A 13,544-nucleotide genomic window follows, 5' to 3' on the forward strand; every position below is an offset into this window, starting at 1 on the left:
ATACCATCACACATGTGTAAGTTACCCATGCCTTGGGCACTAATACACCCCCATACCATCACACATGTGTAAGTTACCCATGTCTTGTTCACTAATACACCCCCATACCATCACACATGTGTAAGTTACCCATGTCTTGGGCACTAATACACCCCCATACCATCACACATGTGTAAGTTACCCATGTCTTGGGCACTAATGCACCCCCATACCATCACACATGTGTAAGTTACCCATGTCTTGGGCACTAATACACCCCCATACCATCACACATGTGTAAGTTACCCATGCCTTGGGCACTAATACACCCCCATACCATCACACATGTGTAAGTTACCCATGCCTTGGGCACTAATACACCCCCATACCATCACACATGTGTAAGTTACCCATGCCTTGTTCACTAATACACCCCCATACCATCACACATGTGTAAGTTACCCATGCCTTGGGCACTAATACACCCCCATACCATCACACATGTGTAAGTTACCCATGTCTTGGGCACTAATACACCCCCATACCATCACACATGTGTAAGTTACCCATGTCTTGGGCACTAATGCACCCCCATACCATCACACATGTGTAAGTTACCCATGTCTTGGGCACTAATGCACCCCCATACCATCACACATGTGTAAGTTACCCATGTCTTGTTCACTAATACACCCCCATACCATCACACATGTGTAAGTTACCCATGTCTTGTTCACTAATACACCCCCATACCATCACACATGTGTAAGTTACCCATGTCTTGGGCACTAATGCACCCCCATACCATCACACATGTGTAAGTTACCCATGTCTTGGGCACTAATACACCCCCATACCATCACACATGTGTAAGTTACCCATGTCTTGTTCACTAATACACCCCCATACCATCACACATGTGTAAGTTACCCATGTCTTGGGCACTAATACACCCCCATACCATCACACATGTGTAAGTTACCCATGTCTTGTTCACTAATACACCCCCATACCATCACACATGTGTAAGTTACCCATGCCTTGGGCACTAATACATCCCCATACCATCACACATGTGTAAGTTACCCATGTCTTGTTCACTAATACACCCCCATACCATCACACATGTGTAAGTTACCCATGTCTTGTTCACTAATACACCCCCATACCATCACACATGTGTAAGTTACCCATGCCTTGGGCACTAATACATCCCCATACCATCACACATGTGTAAGTTACCCATGTCTTGTTCACTAATACACCCCCATACCATCACACATGTGTAAGTTACCCATGTCTTGTTCACTAATACACCCCCATACCATCACACATGTGTAAGTTACCCATGTCTTGTTCACTAATACACCCCCATACCATCACACATGTGTAAGTTACCCATGCCTTGGGCACTAATACACCCCCATACCATCACACATGTGTAAGTTACCCATGTCTTGTTCACTAATACACCCCCATACCATCACACATGTGTAAGTTACCCATGCCTTGTTCACTAATACACCCCCATACCATCACACATGTGTAAGTTACCCATGCCTTGGGCACTAATACACCCCCATACCATCACACATGTGTAAATTACCCATGTCTTGGGCACTAATGCACCCCCATACCATCACACATGTGTAAGTTACCCATGTCTTGGGCACTAATGCACCCCCATACCATCACACATGTGTAAGTTACCCATGCCTTGGGCACTAATACACCCCCATACCATCACACATGTGTAAGTTACCCATGTCTTGTTCACTAATACACCCCCATACCATCACACATGTGTAAGTTACCCATGTCTTGTTCACTAATACACCCCCATACCATCACACATGTGTAAGTTACCCATGCCTTGGGCACTAATACACCCCCATACCATCACACATGTGTAAGTTACCCATGCCTTGGGCACTAATACACCCCCATACCATCACACATGTGTAAGTTACCCATGTCTTGGGCACTAATGCACCCCCATACCATCACACATGTGTAAGTTACCCATGCCTTGGGCACTAATGCACCCCCATACCATCACACATGTGTAAGTTACCCATGTCTTGGGCACTAATGCACCCCCATACCATCACACATGTGTAAGTTACCCATGTCTTGGGCACTAATACACCCCCATACCATCACACATGTGTAAGTTACCCATGTCTTGTTCACTAATACACCCCCATACCACCACACATGTGTAAGTTACCCATGCCTTGGGCACTAATACACCCCCATACCATCACACATGTGTAAGTTACCCATGCCTTGGGCACTAATACACCCCCATACCATCACACATGTGTAAGTTACCCATGCCTTGGGCACTAATACACCCCCATACCATCACACATGTGTAAGTTACCCATGCCTTGGGCACTAATACACCCCCATACCATCACACATGTGTAAGTTACCCATGTCTTGGGCACTAATGCACCCCCATACCATCACACATGTGTAAGTTACCCATGCCTTGGGCACTAATGCACCCCCATACCATCACACATGTGTAAGTTACCCATGTCTTGGGCACTAATGCACCCCCATACCATCACACATGTGTAAGTTACCCATGTCTTGGGCACTAATGCACCCCCATACCATCACACATGTGTAAGTTACCCATGCCTTGGGCACTAATACACCCCCATACCATCACACATGTGTAAGTTACCCATGTCTTGGGCACTAATACACCCCCATACCATCACACATGTGTAAGTTACCCATGCCTTGGGCACTAATACACCCCCATACCATCACACATGTGTAAGTTACCCATGCCTTGGGCACTAATACACCCCCATACCATCACACATGTGTAAGTTACCCATGTCTTGGGCACTAATACACCCCCATACCATCACACATGTGTAAGTTACCCATGTCTTGGGCACTAATGCACCCCCATACCATCACACATGTGTAAGTTACCCATGCCTTGGGCACTAATGCACCCCCATACCATCACACATGTGTAAGTTACCCATGTCTTGGGCACTAATGCACCCCCATACCATCACACATGTGTAAGTTACCCATGTCTTGGGCACTAATGCACCCCCATACCATCACACATGTGTAAGTTACCCATGCCTTGGGCACTAATACACCCCCATACCATCACACATGTGTAAGTTACCCATGCCTTGGGCACTAATACACCCCCATACCATCACACATGTGTAAGTTACCCATGTCTTGGGCACTAATACACCCCCATACCATCACACATGTGTAAGTTACCCATGCCTTGGGCACTAATACACCCCCATACCATCACACATGTGTAAGTTACCCATGTCTTGGGCACTAATGCACCCCCATACCATCACACATGTGTAAGTTACCCATGCCTTGGGCACTAATACACCCCCATACCATCACACATGTGTAAGTTACCCATGTCTTGGGCACTCACTAATGCACCCCCATACCATCACACATGTGTAAGTTACCCATGCCTTGGGCACTAATACACCCCCATACCATCACACATGTGTAAGTTACCCATGCCTTGGGCACTAATGCACCCCCATACCATCACACATGTGTAAGTTACCCATGTCTTGGGCACTAATGCACCCCCATACCATCACACATGTGTAAGTTACCCATGTCTTGGGCACTAATGCACCCCCATACCATCACACATGTGTAAGTTACCCATGCCTTGGGCACTAATACACCCCCATACCATCACACATGTGTAAGTTACCCATGCCTTGGGCACTAATACACCCCCATACCATCACACATGTGTAAGTTACCCATGTCTTGGGCACTAATACACCCCCATACCATCACACATGTGTAAGTTACCCATGCCTTGGGCACTAATACACCCCCATACCATCACACATGTGTAAGTTACCCATGTCTTGGGCACTAATGCACCCCCATACCATCACACATGTGTAAGTTACCCATGCCTTGGGCACTAATACACCCCCATACCATCACACATGTGTAAGTTACCCATGTCTTGGGCACTCACTAATGCACCCCCATACCATCACACATGTGTAAGTTACCCATGCCTTGGGCACTAATACACCCCCATACCATCACACTTGTGTAAGTTACCCATGCCTTGGGCACTAATGCACCCCCATACCATCACACATGTGTAAGTTACCCATGCCTTGGGCACTAATACACCCCCATACCATCACACATGTGTAAGTTACCCATGTCTTGGGCACTCACTAATGCACCCCCATACCATCACACATGTGTAAGTTACCCATGCCTTGGGCACTAATACACCCCCATACCATCACACTTGTGTAAGTTACCCATGCCTTGGGCACTAATGCACCCCCATACCATCACACATGTGTAAGTTACCCATGCCTTGGGCACTAATGCACCCCCATACCATCACACATGCTGGCTTTTCAACTTTGCGTCGATAACAGTCTGGATGGTTCGCTTCCCCTTTGGTCCGGATGACACGATGTCGAATATTTCCAAAAAGAATTTGAAATGTGGACTCGTCAGACCACAGAACACTTTTCCACTTTGCATCAGTCCATCTTAGATGATCTCGGGCCCAGAGAAGCCGGCGGCATTTCTGGATGTTGTTGATAAATGGTTTTCGCTTTGCATAGTAGAGCTTTAACTTACACTTACAGATGTAGTGACAAACTATTTGGTGACAGTGGTTTTCTGAAGTGTTCCTGAGCCCATGTGGTGATATCCTTTAGAGATTGATGTGGGTTTTTGATACAGTGCCGTCTGAGGGATGGAAGGTCACGGTCATTCAATGTTGGTTTCCGGCCATGCCGCTTACGTGGAGTGATTTCTCCAGATTCTCTGAACCTTTTGATGATATTATGGAGCGTAGATGTTGAAATCCCTAAATTTCTTGCAATGTCACTTTGAGAAAGGTTGTTCTTAAACTGTTTGACTATTTGCTCACACAGTTGTGGACAAAGGGGTGTACCTCGCCCCATCCTTTCTTGTGAAAGACTGAGCATTTTTTGGGAAGCTGTTTTTATAGCCAATCATGGCACCCACCTGTTCCCAATTAGCCTGCACACCTGTGGGATGTTCCAAATAAGTGTTTGATGAGCATTCCTCAACTTTATCAGTATTTATTGCCACCTTTCCCAACTTCTTTGTAACGTGTTGCTGGCATCAAATTCTAAAGTTAATGATTATTTGCAGAAAAATATATATTTATGAGTTTGAACATGAAATATGTTGTCTTTGTAGCATATTCAACTGAATATGGCTTGAAAAGGATTTGCAAATCATTGTATTCTGTTTATATTTACATCTAACACCATTTCCCAACTCATATGGAAATGGGGTTTGTATTATATATATAAACTGTATAGATATATATAATAATCAAACAATAGAACATAAACTAAGGAAATGGAGTGTGAAGGAGATTCAAAAGTGTATGTGGTGTGAAGCTATGTGTGTGATTAGCTGAGGTGTGTGTTACCAAATGTTGTGGAGAGCAAAGTAACACGGAAGTCCGTAGGGCAGGAGCGAAGAGACAAGATCTGTGTCCAAATGGGGGAAGTCAAGGATTGAGGGAGGCAGTCAGAGTCCAGAGGGAGATCCAGGGAAAAAGTGAGATGCACAGCTCAGTTTAAAGAAGACGGAGGGTAGTGTGGGGACCACACCAGAAAACATGCACTGGAAACACAGCAAGAGCAGGATTACATGAAGAAGGACGTGGCTTACTGTACTCCAACAGAAGACTATACTTTGGCGCCGGCATGACAGGTTGTCCAGGCTTATGAAGGCCGCTCCTTCATTATCCGGCAGGTGTGATGATTGCCGGTGAATGATTGCACCTGGCGGCTGCTGCAGGGGCTTGTCCCTGGATGTGTGCACCTGTGGGCGTGTCCTGAGTTGTGCACAGAAGTGCAGAGCGGCGTTGGCAGGAGTCCGAGCCGTAACATTGGATGCAACATGCTAGATCTTGCAGCTTGATTATTTAAGTAGTTAAAGTTAAAGTACCAATGATGTTCACACCCACATACCAGGTGTGGTGAAATTTGTCCTCTGCATTTGACCCATCCCCTTGTCCACACCTTGGGAGGTGAGGGGAGCAGTGGGCAGCTGCGGTGGCTGCGCCCGGGATTCATTTTTGGTGATTTATCACCCAAAAGTTGGAAGTAGGAAGTTAGAAGTAGGAAGTAGAAAGTACGAAATAGGAAGTAGGGAATAAAAAGTAGGAGGTAGAAAGTAGGAAGTAGAAAGAAGGAAGTACGAAAAAGGAAGTAGGAAGTTAAACGTAGGAAGTAGAAAGTAGGAAGTAGAAGGTAGGAAATAGGAAGTGAGAAGTAGGAAGTACAAAATAGGAAGTTGGAAGTAGGAAATAGGAAGTAGGAAATTAAAAGTTGGAAGTAGGAAGTTAAAAGTACGAAGTAGGAACTAAAAAGTACAAAGTAGGAGGTAGGAAATAAGAAGTAGGAAGTTAGAAGTACGAAGTAGGAAATAAGAAGTAGGAAGTTAGAAGTAGGAAATAGGAAGTAGGAAAAACAAAGTAAGAAGTACAAAATAGGAAATATGAAGTTGGAAGAAGGAAATAGGAAGTAAGAAGTAGAAAGTACAAAAGAGGAAGTAGGAAATAGGAAGTAAGCTGTAAAAAGTAGGATGTATGAAATAGGAAGTACGAAATAAGACGTAGGAAGTAAGAAGTAGGAAATAAAAAGTTGGAAGTAGGAAGTTAGAAATACGAATTAGGAAGTTAGAAGTAGGAAGTAGGAAGTACAAAATAGGAAGTAAGAAGTTGGAAGGAAGAAATAGGAAGCAAGAATTCAGAAGTAGGAAATAGGAAGTACAAAAGAGGAAGTAGGAAATAGGAAGTAGGAAGTACAAGATAAGAAGTAGGAAGTAGAGAGTAGTAAGCATTATACCCCTCACCTGCCCTCACCTGCCCGCACACACCTCGTCACCGTTTGCCTTTTGCAATCTGCGTCCATCGTGGACTGAAGGTGAGAGTCTGTATTATTGTGGACTGAAGGTGAGAGTCTGTATTATTGTGGACTGAAGGTGAGAGTCTGTATTATTGTGGACTGAAGGTGAGAGTCTGTATTATTGTGGACTGAAGGTGAGAGTCTGTATTATTGTGGACTGAAGGTGAGAGTCTGTATTATTGTGGACTGAAGGTGAGACTCTGTATTATTGTGGACTGAAGGTGAGAGTCTGTATTATTGTGGACTGAAGGTGAGAGTCTGTATTATTGTGGACTGAAGGTGAGAGTCTGTATTATTGTGGACTGAAGGTGAGAGTCTGTATTATTGTGGACTGAAGGTGAGAGTCTGTATTATTGTGGACTGAAGGTGAGAGTCTGTATTATTGTGGACTGAAGGTGAGAGTCTGTATTATTGTGGACTGAAGGTGAGAGTCTGTATTATTGTGGACTGAAGGTGAGAGTCTGTATTATTGTGGACTGAAGGTGAGAGTCTGTATTATTGTGGACTGAAGGTGAGAGTCTGTATTATTGTGGACTGAAGGTGAGAGTCTGTATTATTGTGGACTGAAGGTGAGAGTCTGCGTCCATCGTGGACTGAAGGTGAGAGTCTGTATTATTGTGGACTGAAGGTGAGAGTCTGTATTATTGTGGACTGAAGGTGAGAGTCTGTATTATTGTGGACTGAAGGTGAGAGTCTGTATTATTGTGGACTGGAGGTGAGAGTCTGTATTATTGTGGACTGAAGGTGAGAGTCTGTATTATTGTGGACTGAAGGTGAGAGTCTGCGTCCATCGTGGACTGAAGGTGAGAGTCTGTATTATTGTGGACTGAAGGTGAGAGTCTGTATTATTGTGGACTGAAGGTAAGAGTCTGCGTCCATCGTGGACTGAAGGTGAGAGTCTGTATTATTGTGGACTGAAGGTGAGAGTCTGTATTATTGTGGACTGAAGGTGAGAGTCTGTATTATTGTGGACTGAAGGTGAGAGTCTGTATTATTGTGGACTGAAGGTGAGAGTCTGTATTATTGTGGACTGAAGGTGAGAGTCTGTATTATTGTGGACTGAAGGTGCGACTCTGTATTATTGTGGACTGAAGGTGAGAGTCTGTATTATTGTGGACTGAAGGTGAGAGTCTGTATTATTGTGGACTGAAGGTAAGAGTCTGCGTCCATCGTGGACTGAAGGTGAGAGTCTGTATTATTGTGGACTGAAGGTAAGAGTCTGCGTCCATCGTGGACTGAAGGTGAGAGTCTGTATTATTGTGGACTGAAGGTGAGAGTCTGCGTCCATCGTGGACTGAAGGTGAGAGTCTGTATTATTGTGGACTGAAGGTGAGAGTCTGTATTATTGTGGACTGAAGGTGAGACTCTGTATTATTGTGGACTGAAGGTGAGAGTCTGTATTATTGTGGACTGAAGGTGAGAGTCTGTATTATTGTGGACTGAAGGTGAGAGTCTGTATTATTGTGGACTGAAGGTGAGAGTCTGTATTATTGTGGACTGAAGGTGAGAGTCTGTATTATTGTGGACTGAAGGTGAGAGTCTGCGTCCATCGTGGACTGAAGGTGAGAGTCTGTATTATTGTGGACTGAAGGTGAGAGTCTGTATTATTGTGGACTGAAGGTGAGAGTCTGTATTATTGTGGACTGAAGGTGAGAGTCTGTATTATTGTGGACTGAAGGTGAGAGTCTGTATTATTGTGGACTGAAGGTGAGAGTCTGTATTATTGTGGACTGAAGGTGAGAGTCTGTATTATTGTGGACTGAAGGTGAGAGTCTGTATTATTGTGGACTGAAGGTGAGAGTCTGTATTATTGTGGACTGAAGGTGAGAGTCTGTATTATTGTGGACTGAAGGTGAGAGTCTGTATTATTGTGGACTGAAGGTGAGAGTCTGTATTATTGTGGACTGAAGGTGAGAGTCTGGGTCCATCGTGGACTGAAGGTGAGAGTCTGTATTATTGTGGACTGAAGGTGAGAGTCTGTATTATTGTTGTGCAGGCTACTGTTTTTATTGTTGTTATTTTCAAGAAGGGCCCATTTTGTCGTTGAATTGAGGCTGATGGGCCGGGCTCTGAAACGGGCCCACTTGGGAACAAGACGTCAAGCGGCTGAACTTCCACAGCCATTAAGTGTCGGCCACTCAATTAGAATGCATGGGATCCTGACATTTCATAACTTATTGCTCTCCAGGCTGATATAAACGTGCGCTATAAAAGAAGTCCCCGGTCCTGAAGACACGGACACAAATCCTTGCATCCTCGTTTTGCAAGACCGGATAAAAACCCAACTGTGTTGTTTCCACTGTTTGTTGGGTGTAAAAAAACAAAAAAACACCAGATTACGCTCTAGATCAGGGGTGTCCAAACTTTTTCCACAGAGGGGCTGCACATGGAAAAATTTAATCAGGCTGGGGCTATTTTGATATTTTTCATTTTCAAACCATAATAAAATATATGGATTTTTTTTTTTTTCATCCTTAGGGCTCCTGGGGAGCATAGAGGGTCTCAGTCACTAAAATGTTAAAAATAAGTCAGATTATTATTATTAATTTTTAATTTAATGCTTACAGTAAATCTCTATATCAACTTGAGGTTGATATAAAGTAAAACAAATACGGTTTTATGCCTTTTTGTCAAAGACAACTTTGATTTTTATAGTAAAAGTGAAATATGCAGTATTTAGATAGATAGAGAGATGGTACTTTATTGATTCCTTCAGGAGAGTTCCTTTATTTAGCAATTAAAGCCCTCAAAGATCAATAATGCAGGACAACATTGATTTTAATTATTTAATGTTTCGGAGTAATCACAGTGAAAAGTTCAATAAAATCCTACTAAATATATTTAAGATACAAAAGGTTCCCCACTCATAAAGTGATGCATTTTTATTAGTTTTTTTTTTTTACTTTTAACACTTAAATTTCAAGATCAACTTCTGATATATCTGTCAGTTTTAAGTTTGAACTATTATTTTGTTTGTTTTATGCTCTTTGGTCAAAACTTTGATGTTTTTATATGACAACCACACAACATATGCAATAACTTTTCTACACAAAACATTTTAAAGTGATCATTTTTAAGTAATAGTACATTATAACAAAGATTTTGTTTTGTCCTTTTGTTTTTTTGAGCAATGGGAAAAAAAGAAAATATAGACAAAAGGAAAAAAAACTGCCTGCATGTCAGCTTTGTGTCAACATTGCCACTTTTTCTCATTAGATTTCACCTCATTCCACTTTTTGTAATGTGTTTTTTTTTTTTTTTGCAATACTATCAATTTTGCAATTTTTGCAGAATGTGTGGGGGGCCAGTAAACGATTAGCTGCGGGCCCCAAATGTCCCCCAGGCTGCACTTTGGACATCCCTGCTGTAGATGCCGTTTAGAAGCATCAATTAAGTTTGTGTCCGTGTTGAATAAATCATGTTGCATAAAGCATGCATGAATGACAGTGTCATAACACAATATGAATATGAATATGAAACTGCAGCAAATTGAGCCACTTAATAAAAAAACCTGCAATTCTAATGGTAGAAAAACGGTGATGCTGACAATTGGAGTTATGATGACAGAAATGCACTTTGATGGCTACTTTCTTTTCTCCGGTGATCCCTGGCCACCACTTTGAAAACAGACAGATCCCATTTGCCAGCTAATTAATAACAGGCCGGCCGAGCAAGATTTAGCTCTTATTCCTAATGAGATGTGTTATCCCATAAAGCCTCCTTTCCAACCCAGCAACAGCGGTCATCTCTACCTGGTTACTTTGTAAATTACCTTTAGTCGTTGCGGCGTCAAGAAAAAACGTTGCTGCTTAGCAATTACAAACCCCATTTCCACATGAGTTGGGAAATTGTGTTAGATGTAAATATAAACAGAATACAATGATTTGCAAATCCTTTTCAAGCCATATTCAGTTGAATATGCTACAAAGACAACATATTTCATGTTCAAACTCATAAACTTTTTTTTTTGTGTGCAAATAATCATTAACTTTAGAAAAAAGTTAGGAAAGGTGGCAATAAATACTGATAAAGTTGAGGAATGCTCATCAAACACTTATTTGGAACATCCCACAGGTGTGCAGGCTAATTGGGAACAGGTGGGTGCCATGATTGGCTATAAAAACAGCTTCCCAAAAAATGCTCAGTCTTTCACAAGAAAGGATGGGGCGAGGTACACCCCTTTGTCCACAACTGTGTGAGCAAATAGTCAAACAGTTTAAGAACAACCTTTCTCAAAGTGACATTGCAAGAAATTTAGGGATTTCAACATCTACGCTCCATAATATCATCAAAAGGTTCAGAGAATCTGGAGAAATCACTCCACGTAAGCGGCATGGCCGGAAACCAACATTGAATGACCGTGACCTTCCATCCCTCAGACGGCACTGTATCAAAACCCACATCAATCTCTAAAGGATATCACCACATGGGTTCAGGAAAACTTCAGAAAACCACTGTCACTAAATACAGTTTGTTGCTACATCTGTAAGTGCAAGTTAAAGCTCTACTATGCAAAGCGAAAGCCATTTATCAACAACATCCAGAAACGCCGCCGGCTTCTCTGGGCCCGAGATCATCTAAGATGGACTGATGCAAAGTGGAAAAGTGTTCTGTGGTCTGACGAGTCCACATTTCAAATTGTTTTTGGAAACTGTGGACGTCGTGTGCTCCGGACCAAAGGGGAAGCGAACCATCCAGACTGTTATGGACGCAAAGTGTAAAAGCCAGCATGTGTGATGGTATGGGGGTGCATTAGTGCCCAAGGCATGGGTAACTTACACATGTGTGATGGTATGGGGGTGTATTAGTGCCCAAGGCATGGGTAACTTACACATGTGTGATGGTATGGGGGTGCATTAGTGCCCAAGGCATGGGTAACTTACACATCTGTGAAGGCACCATTAATGCTGAAAGGTACATACAGGTTTTGGAACAACATATGCTGCCATCTAAGCACCGTCTTTTTCATGGACGCCCCTGCTTATTTCAGCAAGACAATGCCAAGCCACATTCAGCACGTGTTACAACAGCGTGGTTTCGTAAAAAAAGAGTGCGGGTAGTTTCCTGGCCCGCCTGCAGTCCAGACCTGTCTCCCATGGAAAATGTGTGGCGCATTATGAAGCGTAAAATAGGACAGCGGAGACCCCGGACTGTTGAAGGACTGAAGCTCTACATAAAACAAGAATGGGAAAGAATTCCACTTTCAAAGCTTCAACAATTAGTTTCCTCAGTTCCCAAACGTTTATTGAGTGTTGTTAAAAGAAAAGGTGATGTAACACAGTGGTGAACATGCCCTTTCCCAACTACTTTGGCACGTGTTGCAGCCATGAAATTCTAAGTTAATTATTATTTGTAAAAAAAATTAAAATAAAGTTTATGAGTTTGAACATGAAATATGTTGTCTTTGTAGCATATTCAACTGAATATGGCTTGAAAAGGATTTGCAAATCATTGTATTCTGTTTATATTTACATCTAACACCATTTCCCAACTCATATGGAAACGGGGTTTGTATTTCACATTCGTTAGCATGGAAAGAAAACTAATTGTCTATTTTGCATTGAAAAGAGAATCACTCCCGAATCCTAAAGCCCAGAACAGGGATTAGAAGCACAGGAAGAGGAATTGAAGTCAGAGGTCGGGTGATAGATCACTTTTTCTTTGGCTTCTCTGTTGGTGTCAAAGCACTAAAGTTCAAATAGGTGAGGGCCCTCCGCCTTGAACGAGGAGGCGCCATCAAGGTGGAGGCTCCTGCGGGCGACCCCCACAGCATGACAGATTAACGACAACAGGTGGAGTCCCGCACTTTCGGACGCCCGCAATCTCAATTATGTCCGTCTTAATGTCCGCTGAACAGCCAGAGCGGGGCCGGGCCATGGACGGGGTAAACACACTTGCAGGAAACACACCAGTGACAGGATAATAAAGCGCCGTGATTGATCCAGCTTTGCCCCCGTGCCAGATGCTTTTATTGTGTGGGCCGAGTGCTACCAGATTGTGTCCACTTCCTGTTGTCTTGGAAGACGGAAATGTTTGGAGATGAGAGCAGTCTCTCAGCTAATTGTTATGCTTGAAGTTACAAGGCACCTGTGATGAGGTGGCGACTTGTCCAGAGCCTATCTCAGCTACCTGATTGTAGCTGAGATAGCCTCCAGCACCCCCCGCCACCCCGAAAGAGATAAGCAGTAGAAAATGGATGGATGGATAAAGTTACAAGCAAAAATTAAAGCTGCAAGCAGACTTTTACTGGTGTTTCCTGCCTTTACCCATTCAACATATCTTTACCTGCACATTACCTACCTTCCCTGCATCCTGGGGTCAAACTGGTGCCTCCTTCTTTCACCCAGTCAACATATATTTACCTGCACTTTACCTACCTTCTCTGTATCCTGGAGTCAAACTGGTGCCTCCTTCTTTCACCCAGTCAACATATATTTACCTGCACTTTACCTACCTTCTCTGTATCCTGGAGTCAAACTGGTGCCTCCTTCTTTCACCCAGTCAACATATCTTTACCTGCACAGTACCTACCTTCTCTGCATTGTGTGGTCACGCTGGTGCTTCCTGCTTTTTAGCGGCCATCTTGAGAAAGCAGCA

Source organism: Nerophis ophidion, linkage group LG19, assembly GCF_033978795.1.
Source record: "Nerophis ophidion isolate RoL-2023_Sa linkage group LG19, RoL_Noph_v1.0, whole genome shotgun sequence".
Taxonomy (NCBI): domain Eukaryota; kingdom Metazoa; phylum Chordata; class Actinopteri; order Syngnathiformes; family Syngnathidae; genus Nerophis; species Nerophis ophidion.